The sequence below is a fragment of the Adiantum capillus-veneris genome, chromosome 10, assembly GCF_014529385.1.
Source record: "Adiantum capillus-veneris isolate H3 chromosome 10, ASM1452938v2, whole genome shotgun sequence".
In the NCBI taxonomy this organism is placed as follows: Eukaryota; Viridiplantae; Streptophyta; class Polypodiopsida; order Polypodiales; family Pteridaceae; genus Adiantum; species Adiantum capillus-veneris.
Genome location: NC_140940.1, coordinates 46861353 through 46883478, shown reverse-complemented (window position 1 = coordinate 46883478; position 22126 = coordinate 46861353). Strand labels below are relative to the sequence as shown.

The 22126-nt window shown below is 39.0% G+C and overlaps 1 pseudogene; it reads left to right on the top strand.

Annotated features, from left to right (window-relative positions):
- The first annotated feature begins 9674 nt into the window (after positions 1-9674).
- Positions 9675-18542, top strand: LOC147448790 (uncharacterized; annotated as a pseudogene).
- The last annotated feature ends 3584 nt before the right edge of the window (positions 18543-22126 follow it).

Here is a 22126-nt window from a genome sequence, read left to right as displayed (position 1 = left end):
AAGACCTGATTGGGAGGAAAGTAGATTGTACTTTTGGACAGTTGATGAGTATGGTGCCCAAACTCAAGAGACAGTGGAAGTCATTAGTGAATCCAGAGAAAGAGCCAAATCATGGACAAGTTAGAGTGTTGGCTATGGGAGAGTTACCCGATATTTGTCTTGTGGTGGTGACCGCTTGGCATGTGGGAATGGGAGAATCCTACATTGATGGAGGTGGTCAAGTTTGTGTGATCACACAGTTATGTGTCGAGAGACTGGGTCTCATTACATGCGGAAGCTCTGGGTTGCGAACTTGACTAGCAAACCATGCCAAAGTGAAGTGTTTGGGGATGATTAAGAATTTGGAAGTTGAAGTCTTTAATGTGAAGGTTATAGTAAACTTTCATGCTATGCAAAATGGTCTGGGAGCTTTTCCTCTCATTTTGGGATGACCTTGGTTGAGAACTATTGGTGTTGTGCAAGTTTGGGGCAAGGGCACAATCTGTGTGTATGGCTGAAAGGCGAAAAGAGGGTGTTTGATATGACTACCAAGCAATCTATGGCACTAGAATATGTGAGTGAGAATGATGAATCCGAAGTTACCAGTGAAGATAGTTCTGAAGATTCAGAAAGTAGCTCTGTTTTCAGTTCTAGTGATGAGGGTGAAGTGTCATTCTTGTTATTGGACGAGGAGAAGAGGGAAGTGGGTGAAATACTAAAGTGCCAAGGAATGTAAATGCTTCAAGCCGTTTAGAGAAACTTGAAGAGTTGATGCAACCTAAACAGGAATTGCCAGTGAAGAGATATTTTATTCAAAATATGTTGAGGACTGATTTGACACAAAGAGAAAGAAGGGAGCACTTAGCAATGTTGGACAGGTTTCCAAATCTTTTCATCATTTCATAAGGGGTTTTGTTGAAGCTCCTGTGAAGATCAAGCTAGTTGAAGGAGCAAAACCAATACGATAAAAATTAAGAAGGATAGGTAAGGAGCAAATGAATGCTTTAAAGGAAGAAGTGGATAAACTTTTGAATACAGGCTTCATTGTGCCGATGGATAATGTTGAATGGGTGAGCCCTATAGTGGTCACTCCAAAGAAAGATGGACGTTGGAGAGTTTGTGTTGATTACAAGCCATTAAATGCAGTGACCAAGAAAGGTCCTTACCCTTTGCCTTTCATCGATCAACTTTTAGATATAGTGGCAGGTTTTGAAAGATACACTGTCTTTGATGGTTATTCATGATATTTTCAGCTTATCATTGCTCGTGAAGACCGGAAAAAGACTACTTTTATCATGCCATGGGGTTGTTTTTGCTTTTGCTGCCTTCCTTTTGGGTTAACAAATGGACTTGGAGATTTTGAAAGAAACATGGATTGGGTGCTTACCCCGTTTGTTGGGAAGTTTGACAAAGGATTCATATATGATTTCTGTGTATACAGTTCAAGGAAAGAGCATGTTCAAAAGCTTGAAATGACTTTTGCAAGATATGATGAATGCGGGGATATGTTGAACCCTAAGAAATGTCATTTGGCGCAGCCACCCACGGGTAAAGCTTCTTGGACATGTGATTTCAGAAAATGGGATCAAAGCAGGTCCAAAGAAAGTGGAGGCTATTTTGTTGCTGTCATCTCCAAAGGATACTAGATAGTTGGCCACCTTCATATAGAAGGTTAAATATCTGTCTCATTTCATACCTTTGGCATCACAACTATTGTTTCCATTGCAGCAAACAGTTAAGAATTATCCCTTGGAGTGGTCTCGTGATTGTGACAATGTTTTTGACAGAGTCAAAGAGGTTTTGAGTACACTACCCATTATGCAAGCTCCTGACTGGGAAAAGGAATTTTATGTTAACCCATCAATGGAAGATGCTACCATTGGGGCCATGTTGTTGCAAAAAGGGAAAGAATCTCAGTATATGAAGCCTGTTCATTATGCTAGCAGAGTGAAGACTCCTCATGAAAGAGATTTCTCTGAAATTGAATTGGTGATGACCAGTATGGTTTATGCTTGCGGAAGATTCAGACACTACTTGCTACAAAAAGTCATTCACCTTTCTCACCAGTTATTCATTGCTTCCCCAGTTGTTTAATAATTCAAATATATAAAAAACAGTGATGAGATGGGTTATTGAACTTCAAGAGTTTCAGTTCACCTTTTTGGTGGAAGAGAGTACTCGGGCTACCCTAGTAGATTTACTCACGTATAAAGACACTCCAATTTTGGTTAAAGAAGAGGTGGTGCGAAAGCAGAAATGTGAGACTCTTGCCATCTCTAATGCTTCACTGTTATACTTTGATGGTTCTTATCGAAGAAGTCATGATTTTGCTTTAGGATGCATTGTTATTTATGATGCACAAGGGAAGCTTATAAGAAAGCAAGGACTAAAACTTGATGCAAAAAGCAACAATGAAGCATAATACATGGCTCTTGAAGGTGGTTTGTATATCTGTTTGCAGTTGGGGATTAGACGCTTACAGATCAAAGGAGATTCCTTGTTGGTCGTGAAGCAAGTATTGGGAGTATGGAAGAATAAGAATCCTAAATTGAAGAATTTATGCTTCAAGGTGAAATCATTGCTCAAATAGTTTGAAGCATGGAGTTTGTAGCATATTGAGAGGTCTCAAAATGAAGAATCTCATGATGCTACACAAGAGATGATCACTTGTGTGTTTGTGATGAAGGCAAATGCCCCTTTTATTTAGTTCAACTCCCGGTCTTCTGGCAGTTGGTCCTGTTCCGAGTCCTTCAAACTAGTCTGGTACTAGAATCTGTGAGTTCAACTTTGTCGGATAGATCTTTGAGGTCTCTTGGGATTGGTTCTACGATGTTAAAATGGGAGGGAAGTCTTATCAAAGGAGATGGATTTCCTATTTGACAGGTGTCCTACCTGAAGGTTTACCATCTTTCAAAAAGTATGCATTTATAAGAAAAGCCAGGAAATAAAAAATGCTTGATGATGTGTTTTACATGAAAGGAAGTGATTTAGTTTTGCGTCGTGTGTCCTGGAAAGAGGAAATTTACAAAATCTTGGAAGAAAATCATGAGGGATCTTGTGGAGGCCATTTTTCCATGAAGATCATGTTGCATAAAATTTTGCAAGAAGTCTATGTATGGCCAAGCATTCATCGGGATGTTAACCATTGGTGCAAGTCGTGTTTGCCTTGCTAGAAGATGGGAACGAGAATTTTGAAACCCGCATTGCGACAAACAATTCTAGCTTTTGATGTGTTTGAAAAATGGGGTCTTGATGCTATTCGACCCTTACCTATGACTAGCAAAAGAAATGCTTAAATTTTGACAGCAGTGGATTATTTGTCACGATGGGCAAAAGCCAAGGCTGTCAAGTAAGGAGATGGGGAAATTTGTTTATGAGCATATATGCTGAAAATTTGGTGTGCCCCTAGAGTACTTTCTGATAGAGGACCAGGATTTAGAGGAGAACTCTCTAATTTCTTATGCAAGAAGCTCAATATACAGCATAGTTACAGTTCTCCTTATTATCCATATTGCAATGGTCTCAATGAGAGGTTCAATGGAGAGTTGATAAAGATCTTGACAAAGATGACCTAGACACATGGGAAGACTTGGGATTCATAGTTTCTTTGTGCATTATGGGCCTACAAAACTGCTATCAAAACGAGCACAATATTTTCTCCTTACCACTTGGTTTATGGCAAAAAGCTTTGTTTCCAATTGAAGTGGAGATTCGTGCACTCAAGTTGTCATTGGGAGATAAAAAGAAAACAAATGCTTAGCAGAAAAGGTTGTTGGATATAAAAATGTTTGCAATTGGACAGAGTTTTAGCTTTGAGCTACTATGAGGAAGTGTCAAAGAAGGCTCAGCTAAAAGTCAATCAATGCGTGGAGGATAAGAAAATTGAAAAGGGTGATGTGGTGTTGCAATATAATAGTAAGTTGGACAATATCTTTCAGAAGAAGTTTCAAATCAAATGGGAAGGTATTTTTATTGTTGTGAACAAATTTGATAATGGCACATATCAGTTGGCCGATTTGAGTGGTGCACAACATAAATATTGTGTTAAATGTTATAGACTAAAGAAATACTTGGCACGTTTGATGACAATTGTGACAAATAAGATGCTATCAATAGAGGAAGACACTGTGGAAACATCTAAGGATGTAGGTGAGGTTTCTGGGGATGAGATGCAGCAATTGTTCACCATAGGAACCTTTGCTTGTCATGAATGATCAAGTAGGCTCGGAGGGGTTGGCAAGCTATGTCAAGAATTTTTTGAATGAGCATAAAGTCACTAGGTCATGCCAGGAATCTTGCCCACTAGTCTCATGTATATACATGTACATAGCCCTGCAAGTCTTGCAAGTGACCATGTAAAAATTCATGTACAAAGGTGTGATTTTTCCAAGCTTGAATGCTGATGTCTTCAGTTGTTCAAGAATCCAAAACATGGATTTTAATAATAAAAAAATCAGCCATTCTTTATAGCTTGTGAATCAGACTTGTACATAATGAGTTATGAGCATCCAAAGCAGGCGGTCTCAACTTAGAAGGTGATTGCGGGTGCACGCGACGAGGGAAACTGGGCCAACTTGAGAGTCTAAGATTAGAAATGCTGAAGTTTTATATTTTTGGAGATAGTCAAGATGATGGACCTCGAGCCGTGTGTTACGGTGCATCATTCGGTGACCGGAGCAGTAAGTTATGCCTTGGGGAAAGTTGTCAGAGAGGTCCTCCTGCTTGGGGGAGAAGATGGGAATTGGTTGGGCTTGAGGGAGTTGGGAGGAAGTTTCCATGTGGCATGGGGATTACCCCACATGAGAAGAGGAAAGGGAAAGTGGAGGGTACATACGAAACTTTGGGAGCCCACTATAGGTGTATCAAAGGTGAGAGGAGCTCTCTCAAGGCTTGGCTATGGGGGCTCGTGGGCTCATAAGGAAGGAGATGGCGCATTTTTCTGTCCACACTCATCTACCCAACTGCATAGCTTCATTTTTGGTCCTCTGGCCACTTTCCCCCATTCCCTGGAACAGCAAGTCATGAAAAATGACAAAAAAAACATGCAAACGATTACTCAAGTCCAATTTTCCAAAACACATGATAAAAGGGCCACATTTTGAAGATTATTTGAAAAAATATCATATTATTTGATGACTTACTTCAATGTTTTTAAAAAAATACCCACTTTCAGACATTATAAAATTCACTTAAGGACTAAAATAAAAAAACTTTTAAAAAATCACTACATTTAAGGGATTACAAAACCTTCACACTTCATTAATGATTCCAAGACAAAATAAATTACAATAATTGAAAAGGAGAAAAATTCCCCTTGTAATGTCTAGGAGAGATCTTTGACCTTTTGCTTCAACATCTCAATGGTTGTTCTACGTAAGTGACCCAATTTCTTTAAGTCAAACCCATACACAAGTATTTCCACATACTCTAGATTAAGTGTATCCACACGACGAGAACTTCCTGATTTTTTTCCCTTTTTGCTTGGTTTCACCATCTCAGGATCATATTTTCCTTTCAATGGATCTTCTGCAGTTGTTCGGTACCAATGCACTTCCATGCCATTCAATACATCATGCTCTCTGAAAACTTTTGTGACTTTTGCAAGCCAAAAGGGATGATCATTTTCATCGTTTGTGGCAAGAATTGCAATCATTGTGCCCTCTTTTATCTCATTTACAACAAATCTACTGAAATCTGCATATTGTTTACACCACTAGCCACAACATTACCACTCCTTTTGCAAAGACCACCATGGTGCCACACAAATGCATGTTCAAGTTGAAATGTGTCATCCTTGAGCTCTTCAACCAGCTTCACCTACTTTGTAAAAAAACTCTCCCACCATTCTAGAGAGCTTGCTGGGAACCATGTATTGTCTCCTTGATCTCATTTAGGAATTGTAGAGGATCAATAGGGCGGTTTTCCCTCTCAGCTTTTTGTGTCTCACTTGTTGTAAAGAGCAACATGTACTTTTCTCGTTGAATTTCACAATCGAGAACAAACAATAAGAACTTCAATCCCTCCACTGGCAACCAATCTTTAGAGTTTGAGTATTTTTTACACCACATGAGAGTCTGCTCCTCTACCTGCTTGATTCTAAATTGACGTTGAAAACTATGATCATTGAGATGTGCAAATGATGGCATGTTAGTAGCGGCACCAATCGAAAAAGACCTAAAATCATATGTTTCTTCCACAATTTTAATGGAGGGCTTGGGAACATAGGCATCTTCCAGCAAGACACACATTTGTGGAAGGTCAAATGCTATTTTCTTTGCCAACTTAATCGAGAACCTGCTAAACATTTGGTCAATTTGGTCATGTGTGTGTCCCACTAGTAAAAATTAAACCCAAGCTTCACTTTTTTAAATATCTTCGTATGCAAGGAGAACTTGGTTTTTATTTTCTCTACTAGTGTTATCAAGTTGTAAGTAGAGGATAGGTGGTAGTTCACCTTGCCATTCTTCAATGATTTTTTGAATGATGGTGATTGTCAAATTAGGATCATTATGAATATTTGGAAAATTAATAAAGATCCTTGATGACATGACACCATTGAAAACTAAGGCTCCAACAACATGGAGCTGGATGAATTTTTCCTCTTTGAGGTTCTTTGGAGGATGCATAAAATGTGGCAACAATGTTTTCTTTTGATACATGCCATCGATGACTAGGCCTAGATATTTGTCTTTCTTCTCTAAACACTTTTTCCTCTGCTTTGCTAGCTTTTGGCGCTCTGTACTTTGCTTCTCCCTGTGAATTTTCAATGCTTGTAGAATGGGCACTGTAAAAGAGTTTGAAGAGTGTTAGATTTTTGAAATTTTTGAGAGAAGTAATTTAATTTAACTAACCAAACTAAAATAACTTACATTTCTCCTCCGTAGTCTTTCCTATGTCTCGCTTTGCTTTTAACTCTACACATATCTGGCAAACACCCATCCTGCTCTTCTTGGGAATTTTAACATGGTGAAATTCTTGTCTCCAAATTCGCAAGAAAGATGGTAGCAAAAGAGTGGAGTTTAGACTATCTTTTTGTGACTCCACATATAAATTGTATACCTCTTGCTTAGTAAATTTGTCGGGTAGATGTGTGAATTTTGAGTTAGGTACCACTTCTCCATTAAAGGTGATGAAATTTCCCAACCATTGTTTGAGGAAACAATATTGGGGGGTTTCATGTGTGCTAAATGCTAAAGAAACACTTTCTTGGCTCACATTTGATATGATTTCTTAAATTGCTTATGCCAAATACCTTCAGGAAACTCGCTCTGCAAACAGCAACATCCGATACAACATATTTTGTTGAGGAGGTGGAGCAACATATACATGACCTCAAGAATACATTTTGTGGACCCCTCTTTAAGTTGAAAAAATTGCTACGCTCTTGTTGGATTTTCTGAAACCCTAAGCTTCTCAAACATTTTTTGGCACAACAAAACTCTCTAGATGTTGCTCGAACTTCTCGCCTTGAAAGAAGTCGTTGTTTTCTCTGACCTCTTACCCCTTGAGTTCGTCGTTGCTCATGGTATGTGTTTTTAACTGCTTCATTCCCATGAAGATGCTGTAGTTCTTCTTCCACCACATCAAAAGAAACTCTTCTTGAGCACCTTTTAGAAATTGGAGTTCCCTCACTAGCAAGAAAAGTTGTGTTTATAGAAGGTGTTAGTGACATAGAAGGACAAAAAGGTTCTACATTACTAGGGCTACTTAGAAGCTCCATTTGGTAGAGTGTGACAAATAAAATGAACCAACTTGCATGATAATAGCTCTAAAGGGGGACTTAATAAAGGGTTTTTAATAATATTTATTTTTTAAAATAATAAAAGTATATTATATTAAAAAATAAGAGGCTTTAAAAGGGGATGGAGGTCTCATTTTTCACATGCAAAAGTTGTATTCCAAGCTCTAGAGCACTCATCGCACTCGCTTGCAATTGTGCTTCTTTTTAACAATTCCTTTTTCAAGGTAAGCAAGAATTTTTGGATTATTCAATATTTGGAGTATTAATTCAAAGGTTTTAGTATTTTTAAGTTTTTAAAATTCTGAATTTTAGAAATTGACGTTTTTAGGTTAAATTGTAGAAAATGTGAAAAACAACTAGGTCACTTAAAATTTTTTAGTGCTAAAACAAACTGCGTTTTTTCATAAGTAATTTTTTCAAAAAGTGAAGCACAATATAATGACTAAAATCTAAAGTGGAACAAAAATTTGGATTCCAGGATCCTATTGTTTATTTTCATAAAATAACAAACTTTTAGAATATTTTCAGTTAAAAAAACTAAATTGTACAAAAAGACATGTCTTATTGGTTCAATTTTTTTCAAGAAAGACAAGAGTAGTATAACTTCTTTTAGAATTGGAGCCTATGATAAAGTTGTATTCTAGAATCCAACTTTTAAGGCCAATATTGCATGTGAAATGCAACTTGACAATCAAAGTGGATTCTGGAATCCAACTTTGTGCAATCTTAAGTGTTATGATTGCAAATTTTTAGAAACATGGATTTTAGAATCCAATTTTGTTAAAAAGAGGGATTCCAAAAGCCAATGTCGTCAAAAACTGGATTCTGGAATCCAACTAAGAGGATTCTAGAATTTAAGTCCATGGACTTTGGAATCCAATTTTTTGCAAAAGTGGATTTCAGAATCCGGTTTTATGAATGAAGTGGATTCTATAATCCAATTTTTTGTAAAACTGGATTCCAGAATCCGTTGTTACGGAGATTCTGGATTCTAGAATCCGTTTTTACGTAGATTGTGGATTCCAGAATCCGTTTTTACAGAGGCTGTGGATTCCAGAATCCGTTTTTACCTAGACTTTGGTCTCCAAAAATCGTTTTTACGAAAATTGTGGATTTCAGAATCCGTTTTTACAGAGACTGTGGATTCCATAATTCGATTTTCAAAAATAAAAGGATTCTGAAATCTAAAAACTACAACGTTTAAGGCAAAGAACGTACAAAGACACACCCCTCTAGCAAACGTGACAAGACAAGAGAAGCAATAGCGTTTAGAGCCACAAACAGGAAAAAAGGTACGCAATTGGTTTTTTTCAGTAAAAGCCATGCACAAATGATGAAAAAGAGAGCGCTTTGGTGGTGCAAAAGGAGAAAAAACAACAACAGGACAACGGTGAGGGCATGCTGTCTCAAATATTTTTTCCAGAATGAACATGCACATGTCAGATCCATCATGCCATCAAAACACTGTCGGCCTCGACACACGCCACAGCCACAAAATCGCGCAGTATGCACTCACCGTCGTCCTATTGTCATTTTTTCTCTTCTAACATTGACCAATATGCTCCATTGTTATGTCCCCTTCGTGCTTCTTTGGTATTCCAAATGGATTCTAGAATCCACTTGAGTCTAGACGTGTTTGTAAAAATATTTGTTTATTTATCCTTACCATAGATACTATGAAGTTCCAAACCATCGTTTTTTTTACTTTCTACTAAGTTCTAGATAGCACACAACACTTTCCTGTGTGGGGAGATTCCACAATCCTAAACTCTTATCTTGTTGCATCTCATGGATTCTAAATTACATTTCACTCTTGATATGACTAAAAGAGGCTCTTTATAAACCCAGATTCTACACCTTTTATTTCATTGCTTGGCATCATAACGCATTCTTATACTTTATTTTGCCTATATGCTAATCTTTCTTTGTCATGATTGTGTCTTTTTTGAAGGTCATGGCATCTCACTCACAACAATTTCAAGCAAGTAAAAGGCTTAAAGTGACTTCAAAGCGGAAAACTTCCGGTCAACCTCAGCTAGGTTCAAGCTCAGGGGGGCACTCACGTACACTAATGTCTTCTCAGCAATTTCCTGCACCACGAAGCCCATGCCTTCAAGCAACACATCTTTTTAGAAGTCCTCCTCGTTCTTCTCATCACGAGATTCTCGCTGCAGAACAATTTCTTCGTGAGCCGTCGACTAAGCTCACTAGAGAGCATCACCAGAAGGAGCCAAAGGATAAGAGTATAGAACCCACACCTTCAGGAAAAGAAGTAACCCTTTAAATCTCAAAAGAAACACATATTTGGGGTAATGTTCCTGCAAAACCCAAATATGAGCACGCTTGGGCGTTTTGCATTGTTACCATATACATGTGGTAGTGATGTGTGTGAGCACACTAGGACCACCGGGGCATTTTTTCCCTCTTTAGGAGGTTTTTTCCCCCGAGCATTGTATATACTCCCATCACTCTAGGGCTATCTATCTTTCCATTGCACACTAATTAATACACTCTCCAGTGTGTGCCTTGAGCTTCCTTCGTCTTCTCCAAGTTGTGTGTGTTTCTCTGCAACCCTAATTCCAACAATTGGTATCAGAGCAGGTTGCGTCCTCTCGGGCTTAGTCGCTAGTTGCTCCAATACATGCCTACTCACTTTGTCCGATTTCAGTGAGCTTTGGCGAGCGTTTGCAGGTCAACAAGTACTTCAGGCAAGCTCGTAGAGCTTGGTCTACTCAGATTTTCGATTTGGGCTCATTTCGGCCTCCATTTCCACTACAGGCAGTACTGCACAGGCTATTTCGTCATTTTGTGCAGAATTTCTGCCAGTGCCGTTTTCTGCATAACAGTTGCCTTATAGTCTTCTACGGTTTGTGCTATATAGCACAGGTTGTTCCTGCTCCATTTCTCCTATTTTCGGGCAGTTCTCACATCAGGTGCAGCATTTACCATGGCTGACAACAACAACACAGATGTGTTCAAGATGTTTGCTGTTGAGGACAGGTTGGATGGGGACAACTACCCTATTTGGGCCTATATGATGCAACATGTTCTTGTGTCAAAGGGCGTCTAGAACATTGTGCAGGGCATTGATGTACGTCCTGGTTCTGAGGATGTAGGCAATGTTGAGGATGTTGCAGGTCTTGCTGCAAGGATTGCTGCTGTTAGAGTTGTTTTTCCTACCACAGAACAAGCTTGTTGGGATGTAAAGGATGCGCAGGCTCATGCATTGATTGCATTGTCTGTGAAGCGCACCATTGTTCCTCACATTCGGTTCAGCAAAATCTGCAAAACAGGCTTGGGATATTCTAGCAGGTCTTTATGCAAGCCGCAATGAGGCTAAAATTTCTTTGTTGCGTAAAGAGCTGGAGTCGAAGATTATGCATGACGAAGATGATATGGACACTTTCCTTGCTAATGTTAAGGATATCAATGAGCAACTTATTTCTGCAAGTGAAGTCATTTCAGACAGTTCCCTTGTGCAGACTGTTCTTGATGCCTTACCAGATTCCTACCAGACTTTTGCTAGTACTTGGATATTGATGACCCAAGGAAATCCTGAAGTTGTCAAGTTTGATGCATTATGCACATTGCTGTTGCAAGAGTCACTTTCTAGAAAAAATAGGACTAGGCAGCGTGCAGTTGAACAGGATTTTATTGCTTCTCAAAGAAAGGGTGGTAACAGTAATGCAGCCATTTCTTATGGTTCTGCTACGAGTGGAAAAAATTATGTTCCTAATGCTTCTGCTGGCAGCAATTCGTCTGGAAAGTCTGGTGATAAGGGCAAAAAGAAGATGCGTTGCCATTATTGTAAAGCTAATGATCACTTGATCAAGTCGTGTCCTAAGTTGAAGGCCAAAGAGGCTAAGAAGAAAGAAGGTGGTTCCACTGCAAATGTTGGTTCCACTAAAAATGCAGCCATTGTTGAGTCTTCTGTGAAAGGAGACTGTGATGTTGATGTTGATGCAAAATGGGCTTTTAGTGTAGAGTGCACTTACAATCCTGCTATCCATGATGCATGCTTGTCAGTTTTGCTGCAGATTCACGTGTGTGGTATTTCGACAGTGGTGCTACAAAGAACATTACCTCACATCGTGAATTGTTTACCTCTCTCGAGTCTGTCCCTCAAATGAATTCTGTCACTTGTGCCAACAATGCCTCTTATCCAGTTCAGGGAGTTGGAAAGATTGTGCTTACTGCTGCTAATGGCAGTTCTTTCACACTTGTTGATGCACTTTATGTACCTACGATCAAGAAGCATCTCTTGTCTGTATCCGCACTTGCTAGACTTGGAATTGTAGTCAAATTTGTGGATGACAGATGTACAGTTCATGATCTCAGTTTTGGTGATGAAATTGTTGCATCTGGCCTTTTGTGTCGTGGGCTGTATAAGCTCACTTTGTATGACAAGTGTGGACAAAATTTTTCAAATGCTGTTGCAGATTTGAGGGCTATTTCAGATGCAAAACTTTGGCATGCACGTTTTGGTCATCTGAATTTTGCCAGTTTGCTACGTTTGCAAAAATCAGATATGGTTGCTTCTTTGCCACCTCTTGAAGCACCTGTCAAACATGTTTGTGAAGGCTATATTTTGGGTAAGATGCAGCGTTTTAAGTTTCCAAAGGATGGTTCAGTTCAGGCCACATGCAGGTTGCAGCTTGTGCATAGTGATGTTTGTGGGCCCATGCAAACTCCCTCCTTGGGCAATTACCTGTACTTCGTGACTTTCATTGATGATTACTCCAGGCATGCATGGGTATTTCCGCTTAAAGAGAAGTCCGAAGTTTTTATGTGCTTCAAACAATTTCTGGCTATGGTTGAAAATGTCTCGAAATGTACTATGGGCACCCTCCGTTCTGATCGAGGGGGGGAGTATATGTCTCATGAATTTAATGCATTTCTGGCTAGTCGAGGGATAAAAAACCAATGTACATTGCCTTATACACCTCAGCAAAATGGTGTTGCTGAGAGGAAAAACAGGTCACTCACGGAAATGGCATGATGTATGGTCAAAAGTCAAGCTTTGCCGCATTCTTTTTGGCTTGAGGCCATCGTGTGCCACTTATGTACTTAACAGGTGTCCTACGAAAGCTTTGTAGTCTATTACTCCATATGAAGCATGGCATGATAGAAAGCCTTCTATTGAGCACATGCGTGTTTTTGGCTGTTTGGCATATGCTTTGGTGCCACAAGTGCAACGCAGAAAATTGGATGATAAGGCTGTCAAATGTATTTTTGTTGGTTATAGTGCTGAAAGCAAAGGTTACAGGTTGTATCATCCACAAAAAAAACGTATTCTGGTTTCTCGGGATGTAGTGTTTGTGGAAGATTGTGTTCAGCCCTTGCTGTCATGTACTAGAGACAGTAATGTAAGCTCATAGGACATTTATGACACTTTGTTGCCTCTTTTCAGTGGTGGAAATACGAATGTAAGTTCCAATGAGGCAAATGTACAGCCTATGGGGGTTTCTGAAAAGTTTCTAGATCAGCCTATTACTGATGCAGATGTACATGATGTACTTGATGAGGAAAGGGCTGAAAATGAGCAAGCTAGAGGTATGCCAAAATGGTTGGTGCACACTTTGCGTGACAGTAAATTGGATGCACCTTTGTCTAGTCGTACTTGTTTAGGCTCTCGCCATGCATCTTATGTATCAGATTGTTATGCTTTGGCTGTGTCTATCTTACATGATGTTGAGGGGCCTCTGTCTTTTGATGAAGCACAGAATTCAGAAAATTGGATGGCTGCCATGCAATCAAAATATGATGCACTCATAGAAAATGACACATGGACTTTATGTGATTTGCCTCCTGGCAAAAAGGCCATTGGTACGAAGTGGGTTTACAAGTTGAAATGCAAGCCGGATGGTGAGATTGATCGCCATAAGGCTCGACTTGTTGCAAAGGGTTATGCACAGCAAAAAGGCATAGATTATGAAGAGACTTTTGCTCCCACTTGTCGTATGACTACTTTGCGTTTTCTATGTGCATTGGCAGCTCATTTTGGTTGGCATGTACATCCATCAGACATTGTTACTGCTTTCTTGAATGGTGACATATTTGAGGAAGTTTTTGTAACACAGCCTCGCGGTTTTGTCATAAAAGGACAAGAGGAAATGTAACAAGGCTTTGTATGGGTTGAAGCAATCTCCTCGTGCTTGGTATGAGAAAGCTGACACTCATTTGGTTAAACAAGTCTTTCGTAACAGTCCAACAGAAAGCACATTGTATGTAAAGCGTGACGGTGATGTACTTCTCATTGTGGTTCTTTATGTTGATGATTTGCTGATCACTGGACCAAATGAGAGACATATTTCTGAATTTAAGGCTGATTTGAATGCTACTTTCAAGATGAAAGATTTGGGGCTGTTGCATCATTACTTGGGTATACAGTTTAAGCAGTGTGATGGTGGTATTGCCTTGTGTCAGAAAAGTTACATAGAGACATTGCTATGTAAGTTTGGACTTGAGGATTGCATACCTATTGCCACTCCCATGGAAACAGGTTTGAAGTTGAGTCTACATGATGCTGGTGATCTTGCTGATGTCACTCTTTATCAAACTATTGCTGGCTGCCTCATTTATGTATGCAACACGAGGTCGGATATTCAGTTTGCAATCTCACAGGTCAGCAGATCTATGCATAGCCCAAGGTCTAAGCATTGGCAGGCTGTCAAGAGGATTTTCCGCTACCTTAGTGGCACTTTACATCTTTGCTTGTTTTATCCCAATGGGGGATCATTGCCGCGAGACTTACATGCTTTTTTGGACTCAAATTGGGCTGGTTGTTTTGACACGAGAGTGTCCACAAGTGGTTTTTGTTTCATGCTTGGCAGTTCATGTATATCATGGTTGAGCAAGAAGCAACCTACTGTGGCCACTTTGAGTTGTGAGGCTGAGTACAGGGAAGTCTTCACAGCTACGGTTGAGTGTGTATGGCTCAGACGCCTTATGGCTGATTTGGGTGTTGGAAAGGACACTGCCAACACTATCTACATTGACAGTCAGAGCACATTGGCAGTTGCGAGGAACCCAGTTTTTCATGATCGCACAAATCACATTGAGGTGCATTACCACTATGTCACGGAGAGGCTCTAAGCAGGAGAGATCAGCTTGGCTTATGTGCCAACACAGGACAACCTTGCAGATCTTTTCACAAAGGCATTGTCTCGTGAGAAGCTTGAAGCTTTCCGCAAAGCTTTGGGCTTACTCCCCTTTGTGGACTGATCATGTCCTTAGGGCATGGCACTTCCCTTTACTCATGTGCCATCTCTTGTTCACCGCATCACTCCAGGGGGGATTTGTTACCATATACATGTGGTAGTGATGTGTGTGAACACACTAGGACCGCCGGGGCATTTTTTCCCTCTTTAGGAGGTTTTTTCCCCCGAGCATTGTATATACGCCCATCACTCTAGGGCTATCTATCTTTCCATTGCACACTAAGTAATACACTCTCCAGTGTGTGCCTTGAGATTCCTTCGTCTTCTCCAAGCTGTGTGTGTTTCTCTACAACCCTAATTCGAACATGCATTGGGTGTCATGGGGATCAAAAGCACTTGATTGATTCAACAACTGCCTTTTTTAATTGTTACGAAACATAAAGGACCTTCAAGTGATGTCAATAAGTTTAATCTTGCTAGGCGCATCGATAAAGTACAAGAGCAGAAAGAAAAAAACAGGATCTATTTTCTTGTTCAGTGTAGTGACTCAAGTCTCCTTGCTGTTCTTATTCTATTGAAAGACTTTGAGATCACTAAAGTGAATTCTGTAAGCACAAGAGACTTGATGATTGATGCCATGCAAACACGAGGCTTGGTAAGAATTAAATTTTTATTGTTTCTTTTTTATCTTTTGTGTTTTAGCTTGAAATATTCAAGGAACTTCATTGTTTATGGTTGTAGACATTTGGGAGAGCCTATATTGAAGTGATGGAGAGCTTTTTTGGCTTAGAGAAGACATCTTCAAGCGACTACATAGAAGAAGAGGAGAGGAGAAAGAAGATTCAAGCTCTTCTAGTGATGAAGAGGTTCAAAGGGACATGCCCCCCTCAACAATGATGCAAACCCTTGCTACAAGATATAAACAAAGCAAAAAGTCAGGTAAACCAAAAGAGTTTAAGTTTCTTCCTGAATCAGAGATTGTTCCATCTGGTCCTGGTGTCTCTTCACCTGATACAAGAGGTTCAAGCTCTTTAAATGTTTTGAGAGAAAGGGTTAAACAAAATAACATGGTAGATCCTTTGTCCATATTTATGCCCATAAGTGTAATTGAACGTCCACCTGTGGATTCTTCCACAGGAAAACGACCCATAGATGTTCGTGCAAGACAAATTAAAAACAAGCCAAATGCCATTGTGTTACCTTTGCTTGTTTTGGTGGATAGACAACAGTGTCCTACAAAAAATTATTGGGTAAAGGCCAATGCTGAGTCCTATACATATTGGGTTCTTGGGGGCACTCACTCTTTGATTGCGAAGCAAGAGCTTGCTGCAGAGTATGAGCATGTGGACACATACAAAATGGCCATGTGCTGGGTGTTTGCTGGCTTAACAGATGAGGAGGCAAAGGTTCTTGCACTTGACCATAACATTGACTCAGACTTTTGTTTGGAGATGTCTTTCATTCAAAAAATAATATTCTTTCATAATGAGTGGGTTGATACCATAAAGCGTGGTGGAAAAGTCGATGACAATTTTTGAGTAGCACGTTGTGAAAAGTGTGGCCTTGAAGTGAAAAAGAAAGGTGGTCGTGGAGCAAGTCAAAAGCCTAATACTAAATAATATGACAACTATTTTCAACTTGATGGAGAAGTTTGGGACTTACAAGAGGAGATCTTCAAGCTACATGAGCAGGGAAAGCTAAACAGTCAAAAGCTAAGCAAGTCACATGCATCTTTCAAAGGAAAAGGTGTCTCAAAAGAGGATTCACCAAAGCCCATCCCCAAAGATATGAAAATAACACCATGGAGACAATTACAAGGAATACGTGAAAAATCATTGATTATTGCTATACTCTCACGTATGAAGGGTGGAAGCATCTCTCTAGAGCAAATGGGAGAAGAATTTGAAAGGTTTGTAATTATATTAATATGAAATATTCATTGATGTTTTTCTTTCTATCATGAATAATATTTCTCTTTGTTTATCATCAGACAAAAGACCATGTTGCACATGCAAAGAATAAAGATAGAAAATTTGAATTGCTCTAATTCGGACGAGGTGGTGCAGTACCATCCAGGCTCAAGCAAACCCCATGTGTTGGAGAAGTACATGTTGCTATTTTCTAACACAGTGAGTTGTTCCCCTTGGTTATAATTTCTTGTTATTTAAAATATGTCTAAAATACCTTGGTATTTGGCCAAAAATGATTTTGAATATCTTCTAGTATTGCTTTTGATTATTTTGAAATCTTGTGATAGCCTTCTTACATTACATTTATGTGGCTTTGGATTCCAGAATCCTAAGGTGACCCTTTAGTTTTTAAAATCTTAAATCAATATCCCATTTGCTGGTTTTGGATTTGGATTCTAGAATCCCAAGAAAACCATTTGGATTCTGAAATCCAAAGTTCAAGTATTTTTATTTTTGCATGTGGTTGGATTCTAGAATCCCATGGATTATTTAATTTGTGATTTATTTCATGGGTTTTAAAGATTATTCTTTGAGGATTCTAGAATCCACTTACAAATTATAAAATCAACTCTAGTTAGACTTCAAACTTATCTTGTTTTAATTAAGTCTTTTCCTTTTCTCTTATATCTTTGTTGTGTTCTAGAACAAAGATCCACGGGTTGCCATCAAGCAGATTCCTCTCGACTTTGAACAGTTCTTGTCACGGTGTCGTCTTGAGAGGCGAAGGAGACAACAAACCCAAAGCTTTGGAATCACTCCTGGTCTCTCACTTTATATTCCGGATAATGTAGGTGAGTCTCCATCTCATTGGTGTGTTCATGAAGGCAGGGGTGAAGAAATGAACACATTTGTTACCTCACGGTCTTATACACTAGCCATTGCGGATGCTCCTTATGGTTTTACTGCCCCAAACTCTATCAATGATGATGTAAAGTATGGAGTATTTGCCTATAAAAAAGTTATAGAGGCTTTTGGAAAAATAACTACTTGTGACTCTTGGTCACTAGTATTGTTTCATGCCCATTATCAAATTACTGCAGCGCAAAAAGCTTTTCGTGACTCAAACATGGCATGTCAAATGCTAACATGGTAAGTGAAACCTTTGAGGTTTTATACTAGCAGTAAGGTGTTATTTTTTGCTTTCTTCTTACAGCTAAGCTATTTTTCTGCAAGATAAAGCCAAACATTCATGGATATAAGCTTGATCGCCTTTCTTGGGCTTGTGAGTTTGGTACCATTGGATTTTACTCATCTCTAGGTGTGCAGAGTAAAGGATCATATAATTTTGCAGTGAAACCAAATCGCACAAATGTTTTTGAACGACCAGGAGTCTGCAAAAAGTTCAAACATACAAGTGCAGATGTACAAGGAGTCATAAATCCATATCAAAAGCCTCAACTTTTGATGATGGGTTTGATTGATTTACTCTCATTGAGAGGAGAATGGGTAATGGACCTCTTTGCGGGGACAGGCATTACAACTGTTAGTGCATTAAAGAGAGGCCGAAATGTGGTTGCTGTGGAATGTGATCCACTCAAGTTAAATTTATTGAGCAACGAGTCACAGCTCTTAAGGAGTTGTCAGATGAGTTCCAAGAGGTGGGAATGAAAATCATGGCATATGATCATCGCTTCTTTGATGCATCTGGAGAGCCATAACCTCGAATTGGTAGTGAGAAAGTTGGGGAGATAGTTGATCTTGTGGATATTGAACCAGATAATGTAGAGGTTGAGGAGCAAGCTAGTGACACTCCTCTTCAAATAACTTCAATGGGAGAGGAGACAAGGAAAGAGGAGGAAGAAGATCTTCCCATTCAAGCATAGTTTTTATGACTTTAAACTCATCGAACTATGTTTATGTTAGAAAACTTGACATTTTGATGTGAAGATACTTAATTTGATTTGTGCTTTTTGTTATTCGCTTAAATTCTCAATGTTTTCAAGTTTATATGGCATGTGATGGAGTTTCATTGTAAGAATAAAGCTTTTTTGAGCTTGCTTGGAGAAAATCCATGCATGCAAGCCCAATATCATTTCACATTTATCTTGAATTTTCTTTGTATATCTATTGCTTATGTAGTTATGAAAGCACCATGTCTATGAAATTTGATATGTAGAGTGACAATGTTGGTTAAGGACTACATTAAGATCAAAAATTTTGTTTTTATGGCCAATTTTAGAAACTAGAGAATTGTAGGCTGTGCCTATGTTGTCTTTTTATTAAAATAGTTATCTTTTTTTAAAGCTCAAGAATCCATGAGGTAGAGCTGTAATATAGTAGTATGACAAACTAGCTTTTTATTAAAAGAAAAAAAACTCTTTTCTGTAATGCATTTTTTCTACTTAGAAAGTGCTCTTTTTAATGTTGTTGTGAAATTTTGGATGCACCCTTGCGAATGAAAACTCGCGACTCGTGCTACTTTTTTATGACTCGCTGTTTTGGTCAAAAGGTGACTATCGATAGCTCATTTTTCACCCAAAAAGGCCAAAATTGAACCAATTAAAAGGTGCCTTGAGAGAGAGCCTTGTTGGCTAAGAAGAAAGAGAGAAATCTTGGGGATAAAAGATAAGAAAGCCCCCATTTTAATAGCTGCAACACGTGCACAACAACTTCCAAAGAGCTCATTTTTTAGCAAGAAAAAGAACACCTCCATGTTCGCGCGGCCATAACTTCTTTATTTCTTCTCGGTTTTTTGTCTATGGATACTCTACGGACATCTCCATGAGACGAGATTTGTCATGATGTCATTTGTTTCTCCTGATTTTGAGTGTGTTCCATGATTGGAGGTTTTTCATAAATCTCTACACGTGTTTACCTCGTGTGTTTTCGATCGTGCAATAGTTCTTCCTTCCGACGGTGTGGCTCATGCAATGCTATAGAGTCATTTATTTTCCTTCTCGTTTACATGCTAACAATGCACAAGAAAACAAAGAACCAAATAAGCAAATTTTGATTCATGCTTTTCTTCATCAAAAAGACCAAATTCAAAGCTCCATTGTCTCTATTTTGTATGATGATGGTAGCTCACACGATTTTAATTTTGAAAAATTGGTACCAAAACTAAGTTTAACCACCACACCATTTGCATATAAAGTGAAATGTGTTTTTCAAGGAAACTATGTACTATGGAACATATGAAATAGAATCACTTGAAATTACTATAGGTAATTATAGAGAAAAGAGTGATTTCTTAATCACACCTTTACAATCCACTGATATTATTTTGGGCATGAATTCTCATCACCAACATAGCCCCCATAATGATTATCACACACATACAATGCGTTTTACTTTCAAAATCCAAAATATTCTCTCCGCTGACACATCTCTTACCATGTTCCCTCTCATATCACACACACAATCAAAGCATACACTCTATAAAGATGACAGAGCATATATGGTATTTGTCATTGAATTTGAGAACAAGCAACCACCTTCCACACATACATAAATTGACTTCATTTCACAATATGTTGATTGTTTTTTTGATGACTACCCCCCTTTGTCCCACCCTTGCAAGGCGAATTAGACCACAAAACTGAGATATTTCTCAGATCACAACCCCCATAGAGAGCACCATATAGAAATAGTCCTCTACACCAGTATGAAATCCAAACACAAATGAGTGAACTTTTAGATAAAGGTATTATTCTTCCTAGTTCATCCTTAAATGCTATCTTCATTTGATTATAGTCAATGTATCCATTCATTAAACTATACATTTCATCTTCAATATTTACCATGTAAGTGAAAAATGAATACACAGTAATCCATTGAATATAAGTACATCATCATCAACATATATCAACCATAATGTTTAGTACAAGTGATCTCCATAAACTATCATCTATAAGCACACAATCATAAAGATACATCGTACAAAAGGTGTGGTACAAGTGGATTTCATAAACTAGAACATGGCGACTACAATCATAAAGACATATCATCAAACATGTGGTATAAGTAGACTACGTAAGCTATAACACGGCGACTAAAATTATAAATAAACTGCAACAAACACTAAAATATACAAAAGAAAATCATTATAAATAAAAATTCTAAAGCTACATGCTTTATGTATGGTGTTGGCTCTATACCCTAGTGGGGGGGGCTCCACTACTCTCTGTGTTATGGTGTGTTGAGTGCCATGCACTGCAGTTAGCTCAACACCGGTCTTAATTGCACATTTGAAGACTCCCCACCAACCTTTTCTCGAGCTCTCTCGTGTTGTAATTAAATGAGCACCATCTCCTTTGGCTAGCGTGTGATGGGCCTATCTTCCCATCTCCCATATCCACAAATCTGCATGTACTTGCAAGGTAATCTTTGAGCGAGTACCATCCTCTACTACCTAGAAATCTGCAACAAGTGTTGGGTCTCCAAAGTGTACCTCAATGCTCTCTCTCTTTGGACTACTCTAAGAGGATGTCTCACTATCGAAAGCACTCTTGTCTCACCTCCCCTGCTATGTAACCATTGGCCCCATTGTACCCACATACTTTGCCATCTCTAATGAATTATCCTTTGGTACACCATCCCCTAGAAACACTTCTACCTATCTGCCTTTTCACTCACCCTAAGTGGGCATCGAGTAATGATGTTTATTGTATGACCTTGAGATGGAAAGGACTGTCCATTCCCACTGGTGGTAAAGGGAAATTGGATCTATCAATGGCACATCAGGAAATCTAAATGCAAGCACATGTTGTGGATGAGGCAGTAAAGGTGGGAATGGTGGTCACAGCCCAAAGTGTAGAAGCCTCCATCGTCAAACAAATCTATGAAAATATGGCACTCTATGTGGTCTCTCCATGTAGACTATACACCCATCAAAAGCTCTTGCCTACCTAGGCATGTAAGGGTATAGTGGTACCAAAGGTTGTACTTTGTGTATGGTAGGAGAGCAACTAAGGTAGGCATGCCAGCATGCAAAATGCTCTACTCCTTTCGGTACGAAACCACTAACACTGACCACACCAAACCTCCACATTACACTAGAAGTGGACCAGGGGCTCTTCATAGTAGGGCAACACATTTCTAGAGTCAAAGATGCAAAATGTTTTAGAAAAACTTACCTAGTATCTTCGGCATGCCGAAGATACAGAACCCAAATCTGGATCAAATTTCACATATCTACTGGGACTATCATGTTAGAGAACTTTGGAGATTTAAGGGTGCATTTGAGGCCCAATCATCGACGGGCGGCAAAATGACCACATTCTTACTGCAAAGCGACATTTTGCACCACAATGCAAAATATTGATCCGTTTAACCTC